General features: G+C 41.6%; 1 long non-coding RNA gene across 1 annotated transcript; it reads left to right on the top strand.

Moving 5' to 3' along the window:
• Positions 1 to 4,693: 4,693 nt before the first annotated feature.
• LOC145789694 (uncharacterized) lies at positions 4,694 to 7,872 on the top strand. The gene is made up of 2 exons (XR_014327922.1): positions 4,694 to 5,767; positions 7,610 to 7,872. It is a non-coding gene; the product is annotated as an uncharacterized LOC145789694 (long non-coding RNA).
• The last annotated feature ends 5,904 nt before the right edge of the window (positions 7,873 to 13,776 follow it).

Here is a 13,776-nt window from a genome sequence, read left to right as displayed (position 1 = left end):
AGGTCCACTGAATACAAAATCGTAGCCGACCTTCCAGACTCCAACAAGGGAGCTGGAGATGATTACTTCATTACCTCGGGAAACTACGAATTTGCTCCAGACGAGGACCTCCATTTCTACCCTCTTCCTCAATCAGTTTTTGTAGAGGGCAATGGTAAGAGCCCTGTGTCCACATTTTACTTGTTTGTTTCAAAGTCTTCGATACTTTTATTTGTTTCTAATGTCTGTTTTTTCTTGCAGCTCTTCCTCAGCCTCCAAAGGGTTTTCGTCAGTCTTTCTTTCCCAGCAAAGACTTGAGGAAATTACTGAATTTGCCAGTTCACAAGCGAAAGGCCCCTCTGCTTCTCAACTTTATCCCCACGTATAAGTCGGCTCTTCCTAACGTCCCAAAAAAGAAGAAGAAAAGCCTTTCTCCACCTTCTGCCACAACTCTACAAGTCGCGTCCACATCTCGGACAGACCAAGGATCAACCTCTGATCCAGTTGAGCAGCCGTCAACCTCGGCTCTATACCTGATCCCGATATCCCAACGACAACGCCGGCAACGAACCATTTTCTCTGCTGAGATGGGCCGTCAAAAAGCTGTTGCAAAAGATCTCCTGGCCAGCATCCCATCAACCGTTGATGCTCAGCCAACGCAAACCCAGCATCCACCAAAACAAAAAAGAATTAAAAAGGCTCAACCAAAGGCCAAGGTGACTCAGGTTGACACTGAGGACACCTTGCCGATTTCTAAATTACATGAGAGCGACAAGTCTCAATCTGCTGCTGGGAAGAGGCGTGCCGAGGCCCAACCATCCGATTCTTCGAAATCAAAGAGGCCGAGGTCATCATTTGCAACCGCCTCGGGGTCCAAAAAACATGATGCCCCTTGGGCCGCCAAAATTACTCTGGAAGATAAGCCAGTTATGGCTAATGATAGCGCTGATGATATCAGCGTCGGCGTAGCCCTCAGTACTGCTCTGCTTCTCCCCGGCAACCTTGACCGAAACGCCGAGTTGAGCGAGTATGAAAACTACGCTTTGATGCTTCAACGCTCCGTTCAAGTAATTGTCTTTGTCTGGCAACTTTTTCTTTCTTTCTGTTCATTCCATACTTGTAATTTTTTTCTAACAACTTCTGTTCTGTTTACTTTCAGGCCATCTAACATGCCCATTCTTTCTCAATCCAATTTTTTGAGAATCGGGAGAAACTAGCTGAAATGAAGAGGGAGGTCTCCAGTCTTCAAAAGGCCAACAAAAGTTTACAATCAAAAATGAAAAAACTAGAAGACCAGGCCGAGGCTGCCATCAAGGCCCAAAATGATGTCGAAGAAAAGACAGAGTCTGTTGAGGCCATCAAGAAGGTTCTTGAGGCCTAGAAGAGAGAGGCCGAAGAAAAGATGGCCCAAGCCCAAAAAGAACTACAAGATGCTCTGGCCACCAAAGAGGCCGAAGTGAAAGCAGCCGATGAAAAGGGCTACAACGAAGGGGTGGCCGATGTCACGGCGGATTACGAAAAGCAAGTGAAGCAGGCATGCAACAAGGGTTTCACCCTTGGCTGGATAACCTTGCTGAAAAGGCTTGATGTCCCCAAGGACTCCCCCCTCAGGAATGCCGATGTCCTTCCTCTGCCATTCCCCCCCAACTCCAAGCCAACCCGTCGACGACGACTCTGAGTCCAAGGAGGAGGTTTTGGTGAGGAAGCCCAAGGAAGCTGCTGGGGCCAAGTCACTTACTCAAAATGAGCAAGTCCTGGACTTGACTTAGGATGAAGAGGTTGAGGAGGTTCCCAAAGATGCCGCGCCTCAAAAGACGATATCGGACGTGCTCCTCGCCAACAAGAGCCTTGATCAGACCCTGCAAGAGATTGATGCTGAGCTTGCGGCCGAGAAGGTAGCCGAGATATCCTTCCATCAGTCTTCTGAGATCCAGACTCAGCCTGTTAATGACGCTGAAGACTCTTGATTCTATGTCTTTTTCTTTTGTCTTTTGTACTTCTTTGTTTTTAAGACAATGTAAGCTTTCCATATGGCCGACGTGCCTTTTAATGAATAAAACTTCCTTCTTTCTTGAATGCTTGTATCTTTGTCTTCCCTTTATTGCTCTTGTATGACTTTCATACTTAGAATAATTTACATATCTTTAATATATACTTCAATCTTTGTGCAACCTTCTCTGGGTGACATACCTCGGTTATGATGATTTACTTCGGCAAATATCCAAGCATTTTTCTTGGTGCGACCTCGATTTCAACTTGTAAATTTTTCTCAAATTTTAACAAGTGTTTAACATCATCTGGGTTTTAACTTTAACTTGTAAACTTTTCAAGTTTCAACAAGTGTTAAACATTATCTCGGTTTAACATCAACTTGTAAGCTTTTCTCAAGTTTCAACAAGTGTTAAACATCATTTCTTCTCTCTACCCCCTAATGTGAACCTAAGTTCTACTTGGGGTCTCATTATGCATGTAATCCGAAACAATGTTATGTATCTTCATCAGTCACAAATATAGAAGAATTCTGCTAAAATTTTATTCATTACGTCGGCAAATAACAAGGAAAATCTAATGATAGAAAAACTTCAGATTACAAGTATTCCAGTGTCTTGGCAACTCTTTGCCCTCACTATCTTCAAGCCGATATGCCCCGTTGCCCAATACCGAAGTGATTCTGTAGGGTCCTTCCCAGTTTGGGCCAAGCTTGCCCTCCTTGGGATCCTTCTTGTTGCCGATGACTTTTCTCAAGACTAGGTCGCCGACTTGGAACTCCCTTGGGTTGACTCTTTTATTATAAGCTCTGGCAAGCTGCTGTTGGTAGGCTGCGAGCTGAATTGCAGCTTTCTCTCTTCTTTCTTCTAGTAGGTCCAGATCTCGGGCTAAGAGTACATCATTAGTCTCATTTTCTACTCACTGGGTTCTGATCCCAGGAATGCTGACTTCAAGCGGAATGACGGCTTCTGTGCCATAGGTCATGGTAAAGGGGGATTCCCATGTTGATCTTTTCGGTGTAGTCCGATATGCCCAGAGCACATTTGGTAGTTCATCCACCCACTTTCCTTTTACTACTTGCAGCCTCTTCTTTGTCCCATCTAGGATAACTTTGTTGGATGCTTCTGCCGGTTCATTGCTTTGAGGAAAACTTGAGGTTAAAAAGTAGTTCTTAATCTTGAACTTTGCACAGAAGTTCTTGATTAGCTTGCTGTCAAATTGTGTTCCATTGTCAGTAACTATTGCTTTCGAAATTCCAAATCTGGTGATGATGTTCCTCCATAAGAAGTTCTTCACGTCTACATCTCGGATCTTGGCTAGGGGCTTAGCTTCTATCCACTTAGTGAAGTAATCTGTTGTTACCAGCAGGTACTTCCTTTGTCCAGTTGCTTAGGGCAGTTACCTAACGAGATCCATGCCCCATTGGGCAAACGGCCAAGGACTGGATACTGGGTTTAGGTCTGCTACTGGTTGATGTATCAATGGTGCAAACCTTTGGCATTTTTCACATTTCTTCACATAGGCTTCTGTATCTTTCTGCATGTAGGGCCACCAATACCCCTGAGTAATGGCCCTGTGGGCAAGTGATCTGCCCCCAGTGTGGCTTCCACAGATTCCTTCATGTATTTCATATAAAAAATCTTCAACTTGCGACGGGTGTACACACCTTAAAAGGGGTCCAGTGAAAGATCTTCTGTAGAGATGTCCTTCTGCTGTCAGACTGAATCTCGCCGACTTCAATCTGATCTTGTGTGCCTCTTTGTGGTCATCTGATAGCTTTCCTTCCTTTAAGAATGCCACAATTGTATTTATCCAGCTTGGTCCCATATCCACACATATTGCTTCACGCTCTGTGATCAGTGGTTCGATGCTTGGGCCCGACAAGTATTCGACCATTATAGTCCTTACTTTTCCAGGTTGTATTGCACTGGCCAGATTAGCTAGTGCATCGGCGTGACTGTTATCATCTCGGCTGACCTGATGTAGTCGGCAATTATGAAACAAAGCTACTAACCTATTGACTTCCTTTGCGTAGGCTAACATCCTTTCATCTCGAGCTGCAAATTCGCCCGTTGTCTGGTTGGCTATGAGCTGGAAGTCACAGAAGACTATCACTTCATCTGCTTCTGCTGCTACTGCCAGTTTTAGTCCTGCAATCAATGCTTCATATTCTACTTCATTGTTTGAGGCCTTGAACCCCAATCGAATGGACTGTTCCAATACTTCTCCATCTGGAGATACCAGTACTACTCCTGCCCCCGCTCCTTGCCGGTTTGAACTTGTGAAACCCCGTATTTTTATATAATAAAAATAATATGTATATTTTTAATTTTCTTAAATAATTATTCACAATATTTTGAATTTAATAGTCTGTATATTTTTATACTGAAAATTTATTCAAAACAAAATAAAATAAAATATTTTTGACTTTATATTATTACTCAATATAAATTTCTGAACCGTATGATATTTTTATTATATTTTTCTCTATATTTTTTTGTAATCAAATTACACTGAAACCTAATATTTTCTGCACTAAAATCCAACCAGAAACCATGGGCTTGCTCCCCATGTTTTCTCACATCCCGCCTTCCACGTGCAATCACTTCCTACATCAAAAGAGAACGTGGTGAACATGCCATTCCATACCTCCAGGTGTTCAATTTCTCATTTTTTTATTTTATTTCTTTTCATCTTCCTCACTTTGCTTCCCTTCTAATTTGATATCTCTGTCTATCCATTTCATATATCTCTCTCTCTCGGTTCTCTCTCTCCCTCCATCTCTCATTCTCAAAACTCTCTTTCCCCTTTATCCATGTTTTTCCTCCTTCCCCAACCTCCATAGCCATGGCCTCAACCCACACTATCGCCAACCCGCGAATTTCACCACCATTGGCGCACCGTCGGACCGGCACCACCACCATCACCTATTTCTATTATCATCTAGAACCACCATCCACAAAGTGTTGTAGGTGAAGAAAGAGAAGAAGAAAGAAGATGGAGGAGAAAGAAATAAAGTTAGAGAAATTTATTTTGAATTTCAAAAGTTGGTTTTCGGCTTACTTTCGGCATGCCAAAACCACCCATTCCGGGAAGAATTGAGAAAAATGGATCATGTAAGATGAAGTATGGAGTAAGTTGAAGAGATTGGCGAAAGAATGAAGTAAAACCGTTAAGAATTAAGAAAGTTATGGAGTCCGAAAGATGGTTCGAAGAAATGTCCGAGACGGTAGGAAAATAATCTTATTTTTGGTCAAATTTTGGAGGTCCGACGGCATGCAAAAAGAGACGGAACGAGGCGTGTGAGTAGTGAACCAAAAACTAGGCCGTGAGGTGAATCCAATGACAGAAAAATAAGATAAAACGGAGTTACGATGAAGAAGATACAAGTATTTGAACTGGGGACATTGAAACCAAATTTCTGGGTCTCTTCTGTTCGTGCATGCTACGGCTTTGGAGAAGATGAGCTTAAATTTTATCCTATGTTTCTCGGCCCATGCTGCTACGGTGCACCCTAGTACCTTTAGGTTAATCGAGTGGTCCTATGACTTTGGGGATGACCACCCTTAGGTTTTTCGACGTGTAGAATCCATTTTTGGGGTTAGATCTTGCAAATTTTGAGTCTAAGATGAAGATCAACAACTAAAAGTTCTAAGAGAATCCAATGGCAGATCAACGGTGAGATCGCGTCCGATTGATGTGAAATTTTAGCAAGACGATCATGGAGCCAGGACAATCATATCTTATGATCAGAATCATAAATCAAATTCGGACGATAAATCGTTAACAACCTAACATAGTAAGAAAACTCTCATAACCGTCTCATTCTTTTTAATTGTTAAATATTTAGATTTGTGTTCATATGTTAACATAGCTAAAACTTTAGATAAAATTTTGTTTATAGTTGTATGTGAATTTGTGATTGGTATGTTAAATATTTGAAGGTCATTTCTTTATTAGTAGCCTTAAAATCATGATATAATCTTAGATTTAGACTTGCATGTGTAATTTGTGCCATTAAAGAGATGATTAAAGATTTTATTTGGTTTGATTATATAACTCTTCAATCTGCTAGAAACTTGTACGAATTTTTAGACAATTTTATGCTCAAAATTTTGAAATGATTTCTTCTACAAAGTTGTTGAGAATGATGTCTAGTTCACCCAGGAATTTTCTTAACAATTATTGAGCTTGGTACGAATTTATACAAATTTATAATTAAATCTGCTACTGTAAGACAGATTTTAGTATATGTTTAAAAGCTTATTAAAAATTCCATATTAATCCAAATCTGGAAATTTCTAACTAAAATATGAAATTTGAGAAGTCTAATTTCATACTAAATTTTGAGATTGTGGGTTTGATTTATAAATTTAAGTATGGAATTAATTTAAGAAAATGTGATAAATCTGTGTCATAAAATTTCTTAGAATTTTACAGAATTATTTATAACTTATCTTTGGGAATTTATTCCTGAAAATTGACCCAAACATATTTATTGAATATTCTGTACATTTCCACGAATTTTAGAACTGCATAAATAATTTATTTATAATTTTTATTACCTAAGGTATAACCTGAAAATTTCTAGACAAGTTTAAGATCATGACTTCAATTATTTATTCGGATAAAAATCAGTTATTGTATTGGTCCAATTCATCAAATATAGTAAATTAGTAATCCATGTATGGGTGTATTGTGGTTTATTTAATATTGTGGTAGTCTAATCTTGTAAATTAAAGATCCATGCACGTGTGTGACTTTGGTTTATTTTCTCTGTATCTAAATTATTATTTCATACCATGGTTTAAATAAATTGTTTATTTAAATGCTGTACATTTAGTTATTATTGTGTGACATATGTAATATTTTATGTTGGGAATTTTAATGAGTTCATATAACCTCAATTGTGATTAAAATTTGGAATTATTTGTGAGTAATATCAAAATTAACTGAAATGATTAACGGCATAAACAAAGTTAAAAATTGACGGTTAATACCAGTTGTTCAGAGTGAGTCTTGGTTTTAAAGAGTGTACGAAATTAAGGGTTGACGGTTAATACCGGTTGTTCAGGGTGAGTCCTGATTTTAAAGAGTGTATGAAATCAAGGGATTGACGGTTAAAACCGGTTGTTCAGGGTGAGCCCTGGTTTTGAGAATTCTCATGTAAATTGTGTTGCGAAACTCTAAGATGGCACGGGACTTATTTGAACCCTTTTCGGTATTGGTTTTGGAATAAGGGTGGATGTGCTGGTGGCACACAGGGAGGTTACGTACCCCTGGCAGACCGTTTCCTTGGGGCAGACCACGGATGCCACTACTTGGGTATATCACTCCGGACGTGGGCATCCCTAGTAGTTACGGTTGGTAACACTTGAATATTTGACCAAGGGAGGGTTTCAAATTAACCGTTGCTATGCTTAGTGGTTGGTAAGTTAAATCTCTTTGGTGAGATTTCGAGTGTCACCTAATTTATTAAAATTATTTTAATGGTTGTAATTTATGCTTACAATTATATTGTTACCTCGTGTTTATAATCTCATTATTTTTCTCTTAAAAAGAATGGTAGGTTGGTTATGTTTTCTTACTGTGTTGCAAAACTCATGGCATATATTTTTGTTGCCCTGGCGTTTTATGCCAGGTCTTGGCGAGAAAATAACTGAAGCTGAAATGGAGTCGACGCTAACGTAGAGCCTTGGCTGACCTGAAACCCCGAGTAGAGCCGAATAAATAATATTATTTTATATAATAGCTATTAAGGACTTTATAATTTCATTTGATGTTGTATTTGGATAATTTTAAGCTTTTATCTATTGTTATTTGGACGTTTGGTTATGTACGAGAGTTGGATTACCCTATTAAGATGTCAAATTTTTAGTTTATTAAGTCATTTTGTTTATTTAATTTCCTTTGTTGTTCAAAAAAAATTTGGGGCGTCACAGAACTCCCATCAACAAACATTCGAAAGGAGTCGCCGACGTAAATGCTGCACGGTCTGAGTTTTTCCTTTTTCCTTTGTTCTGTTGCATTCGGCTGGGCTTCTCCTTGCTTGTTTGGACATCGTTCACCTTGGCTCGATGGAGTCCGATGTACGATGGATTCTGGTGTGAGCTCGGCTACGAAGTCGGCCAAACCTTGGCCTTTGATTGTTGTTCTGGGTCTGTACTCCAAGTCATACTGTCCCAAGGCCACTGCCCATCTGGCTATTCTTCCTGTTAAGTCTCCTTGTTTGTAGCAAAGTCTTCAAGAGGTGTTCTGTTAGCACCACAATTTTATGGGCCTGGAAGTAATGGTTCAGCTTCTTTGAAGTCATTACTAAAGCTAGTGCCAATTTCTCTAAGGATAGATACCTTGTTTCTGCATCGGCCAGGGTTTTGTTTACGTAGTAAACAGCCCTTTGCTCTCTTTTTTCTTCTCGGATTACCACTGCGTTTACTGTGTGTTCTGAGACTGCTAAGTACAAAAATAACTCCTCCCCAGGTTCTGGATTTGAAAGAACTGGAGCTGTGGCCAGATATTTCTTCAGGTCGGTCAGGGCGACCTCGCATTCTTCTGTCCATAAAAAATTTGTGGCTTTCTTCACTAGGTTGAGGAAAGGTTTGCACTTGTCTGAGCTTCTGCTTATGAACCTGTTCAGGGCTGCGGCCCTTCCAGTCAACATTTGTACCTGTTTTGCTGACGTCGGGCTCTTCAATTCCCGGATGGCCTTAATCTGATCTGGGCTGGCCTCAATGCCCTTTCTAGTCACCAGGTATCCTAAAAACTTACCAGATCTTACTCCAAATGCACACTTTGCTGCATTGAGTCAGAGCCGATATGTTTTAAGGATGTCAAAGACTGCTTTTAGGTCGGCCAGATGACCTTTAGGTTCCTTGGTCTTCACGACCATGTCATCAATGTAAACTTCCACCGTTCTGCCAATCAGGTGTTTGAACATCTTGGTTACCAGTCTTTGGTAAGTTGCTCCTGCGTTTTTCAACCCAAAAGGCATCACTCTGTAGCAGTACAGACCTTTTAGGGTGATAAATGCAGTCTTCTCCTCATCTGGGGGATACATGGCTATCTGATGGTATCCCCTGTAGGCATCTAGGAAGCTCATCCTTCCATGTCCCGAAGTGGCGTCTACCAGCTGGTCAATCTTGAGTAGAGGAAAACTGTCTTTGGGACAGGTTTTGTTCAAGCTGGTAAAGTCCACGCAGACCCTCCATTTACCATTCTTTTTCTTCACTACCACTGTGTTTGATAGCCATGTCGGGTAATCTATTTCTTGAATGGCCCTGGCCTCGAGAAGTCTGTTTACTTTCTCCTCTACTGCTTCGACGTGTATCAACGTCGGTCTTCTTGCTCGTTGGACTACTGGTTTGGCCGACCTGTCAACGTTCAGCTTATGGCAAGTGACCTCGGGGTCAATGTTTTTTCATTTTGTAGGGCGTCCACGCGAACACCTCAATATTTGTTCTCAGAAAAGCTTCTATCTCTCTTTCTTCTTCCTTGGCTAGGCTCGAGCCGAGAAGAAAGAAGCGTTTCTCATCCCCCTCTTGGACGAGGATTTTCTTCAGTGTTTCTTCACTTTTTTCGACCAGCTCCTTGCCGACATCCTCTAGGACCTCCACGTCATCGTCTTTAATTTCTACATTCTCTGGTTTTTGAATGCTACAGGTGGATTTCATTGCTGCCATGGAGCAATTCTTTGCCTGCAGCTGATCTCATCTGACCTCCGCAATCCCATACTCTGTTGGGAACCGTAATAGTTGATGCAAAGTTGAGGGAACAACCCTCATTGCATGCAACCATGGCCTTCCCAAAATGATGTTGTAAGGGAAAGGTGTGTCAATTACGGTGAACTCTGTTGTTATCTTCCTGGTGCCTGCCTGTACCTCCAAGCTGGTTATTCCCAGTGGCCATGTCGGCATTCCGTTGAACCCGACCATTAGGCTATTGGATTGCTCCATGTCGTCGGGGTGAAGGCCGAGCTCCTTGTAACATCGGACGTACATGATGTCACAAGAGCTGCCTTGGTCAATCAGGATGCGCTTTACTTGGCATTCCCCAATTTGGAGGGATACTACCAAGGCATCATTATGCGGATGCTGCACCATCTCAAGGTCGGCTTTAGAAAAGGGCACTACTGGTCCGTGACACTCCTGGTCCGTAGCACTCCTCTGCCCGATGTCTCTTCTCCCTGACTTGGTAGACATGCTGCAGATGTTTTACCTTCTGGGTCTCCCCACGAATCTCGTTTTCGTTGACCTTCGAGTGAATTACATTAATTACCTGAGGTCCTCCTATTTGTGGTTACTGTGCTAGAGGAGGTGGAGCTGTTGTTGCCTGAGGCAATCTTGCCTGTTCTTCCCTTGTTCTGGTCTCATCAACAAGGTCTCTCAGACGGCCTTGTCTCACTAGGTCTTCCAAATGTGTTTTCAGGGCTCTGCAGCCCTGAGTTATATGCCCGTTTTCATTGTGGTAAGCACAATGCTTGCCAAGGTTTCTTCCCATGAATTCTCCTGATGCTTTTGCTGGTGTTCTGAAATAGGGTTGATTCCGAATTTGATCCAGAACTTTGTGAATTGGGATTCGGAACACAGTTGTCACTGCCTGTGTTGCCCTCAATTCTATCTCATGTTTGCTGGATCCATTGTTACCTCGGCCTCGATTCGGCGAGCCGTTTCCCTTTTCTTGCTTTGCCTCCTTGGTCCCCGATGTATCTTCTCCGGCTCTGGCGTACTTCTCGATCCTTGCCATGAGCTCTTCCATGCTTTTTGGCAATGTCTTTGCCAAAGATTTTCGTAGTGGACAGCTGTTTTTCAGGCCGTTCTTGAAAGATATGACCGCCACCTCTTGATTGCACTCTGGTATTCAGTTGAACACCTCATAGTACCTTTTTGCATAGGCCTTAAGGCCTTCTTCCTTACTGATCTTTAGAGCCATCAATGCGTCCACCCTTAATGGTTGCAGCTTGTTTGTCACGAACCTGGCCACAAACATCTCGGCCAGGCCTTCTCAGGTCTTCACACTTCCCTTTGGTAGTTTGTGAAACCAATCTAATGCAATCTCCCCGAAGGATGAGGGGAATACTTTGCAGAGCAACGGCTCGTTCCCACTATATAATGCCATCGAGTTCAAGTATAATCCAACGTGAAAGTTGGGGTTTGACTTACCATCGTAAATTTGGAACCTTGGCATACTGAATCTCTTTGGTGCCTCATATTTGTCTAGCTCCACCGAGAATGGTGTTCTCGGCTTTTCAGGGGAAGTTATCTCGGCATCGGCATCGGCATTTTGCTGCTTCCTCTTGAGGTAGTCTCTCAAGTCTTCTTTGCTTCATCCAGGAGCTCGACTATCTCCTGACTTCAGTCCTTTCGGCATACTACTCTCAGCTTCATGGTGGGTCCTTTTCGATCTTTCTCCGTGAGTTGTGTCAAAGCAGAGTGCCTGCCCCTGAACATGCCGATGTTCTTTGGGGTCTGCCTCCTTCGCGCGATGCGTCCTTCGCGATTCTTTTCTCATTGACTCTCTTCGTCCGACCTCTTTTGAAGGCCGGTGAGAGTGTTTTTCACTCCTGGTATGCGGAGGGGTTATTGGGATTTGCTCCTGTCCTCCCTTTTGGGCATTGGCCGTTGGAATCGGCGTGCCCTACAGCGGGAACGGTGGTTGCATGACATTGTTTTGCATCATAAAATTGACGACCGATTGCAGGTTTGCCAATTTGTTTGCCATCTCATTTATCTCTTCATCTCTCCTCAGGCATCTATCATTCCATACCTGGAGGTCATCCTCATTGTAGTACCCACTTTGATTTGGCTTCTTTGGTACGTCGTCATCCTGGCCGACGTCTTTCTTGCTGTGATTCTGGTCACGAGTTTCTACGTTGCGGTTGTCTCATTCGATGTCAAGGTCGATAGGTCTGCCACTCCTAGCAGGAGTGTCGTCCCCAATCTTTTCCTTCTGTCCGTCACCGGCCATCTATTCTTCTTTCTTTTCCACAGATGGCGCCAAATTATGTGGGTGATTTTCTGATCACATTACCCAACTTAGTATTCAGCTGAAGAGCACTGGCAGAGTAGATGACACCTGACTGACCTGCAACAGAAAGAGAAGATTCCGGCGGTGGTTCGTCCACCCGGGGGTACTCTGACAATCAAGTCAGTATATCTCTCAAAGATAATCAATAGTGCTAAACTTACTGTTCAGAATATAAATTGCATACCTTAGACCCACGGGGGTGTCTCTCTTTTATAGTTCAACTCAATCCTTATCCCAACAGAAACCTAGCTTCAATGGACTCTTGTTCAGTGTTTATCCTAGACTTTTTAAGAGATAAAGATAAACTCCCTAAGAGTGTTATCCTTATCCATGCTATAGTCCATCCTCATTCTAGGACTCTTGTGCCTCATCCGCTTATCTCGAATTCCGATATCTTCGGAGATAACCTCGGCGCCATGTCTTGGACACGTGGCACCTTGGCTGATACGTCGGCATCACCTTGGCCATGTGTTGGGACTCAGAAAATATATCCCCACAGTATCATAAAGATTTTTTATCATTTAATTAATGTGTGATGTTTTATTATAGGTGTAATCTAAAAGTAAAAAATTTTTCATGATTATTTTCATGCTATTTTTTTCATGATTTCTAACATTAGTCATTTTTAAATACCACCACAAATAACCGTAATCTATACAAAATTTTTCTGCCTTTAGTTTGATTTTTTTATAGACTACTTTTAAATTAATTCTCATTTATTTTTATTGATTTTTTATTTTATATTTTAATAATTTTTTTGTACTTCTTAAATGCACTTAATCAAGATACATCTAACAAATAAAACAAATTTATTAAAAAGGGTAAATTACGTTTACCTCCCCTGAGGTTTCTGACAAATACAGGGACCTCCCCTGTAATTTGAATAATTACAGTAACCTCTCCTACTTTACTTGACAATGTCAAGATTCCCTCAAACTGTGACTGTTGTTAGAAGATCTAACAGAAAGTGCTAATGTCACTTATTATAAATTATAAAATGTCCAAAATACCCTCACTGCATTCTAATTCATCCAACTTCTACAGCCTCACTGCCTTCTAATTCACCTTCTACTCCTGTCATCGCCAAACACCAACCCATTCACCATTGTAGCACCTCCCACAAAATCAGAAATATACATAAAGGTATATATATGTAAGATATTTATGTATACATGTATATGTGTGTGTGTGTGTGTGTGTAATATATATATTGATTCAATTCTCTTTCTTTCTTTTATTTATTCAATCAAATATATATATATAAAGGTATATCTATGTAAGATATTTATGTATATATATGCATAGAGTTTGATTCAATTCTCTGTTTTATGTTTGATATATATATATATATATATAGATAGGGTTTGATCACGCCGCGTTGGAGGGAGGAGTTTGAGAAGTCACCGTCGTCGGCGGAAAGGAAGCGAAAATCGAGCGACGGAAACCAGAAAATTGACGCGTTTAAAGATTAAATATACGATTTTGAGGGAATGTTCAGAGGAGAAGGAGGAGAAACGGCCTAGCGCAGCGGCGTCGACTTCAATATTGGAGGAGGAGGCGGAGACGACACCCCAAGCTGAAGCGAGCTCGAGAGGAAAGGGAGATGCTGAGAGACCTTCGACAGGGTTGCGATCGTGTGTGAGGCAGAGACGAAGCAGCTGCCGTGGGCGTCCCAGTCGCAGTCGTTGCAGAGGAGGAGGTTGTCGGTGACTAACCATTTCTCTCTCTCTGAAAACCCTAACTGGTATGGGAGCTTCAAAACCCTAGAACTAGAATGGAAGAAAT

Source organism: Camellia sinensis, chromosome 4 (genome assembly GCF_055761805.1).
Source record: "Camellia sinensis isolate YWXY chromosome 4, ASM5576180v1, whole genome shotgun sequence".
Classification (NCBI taxonomy): Eukaryota; Viridiplantae; Streptophyta; class Magnoliopsida; order Ericales; family Theaceae; genus Camellia; species Camellia sinensis.
Note: the sequence above shows the minus strand (reverse complement) of the source record. Positions and strands in the feature narration are given on the sequence as shown.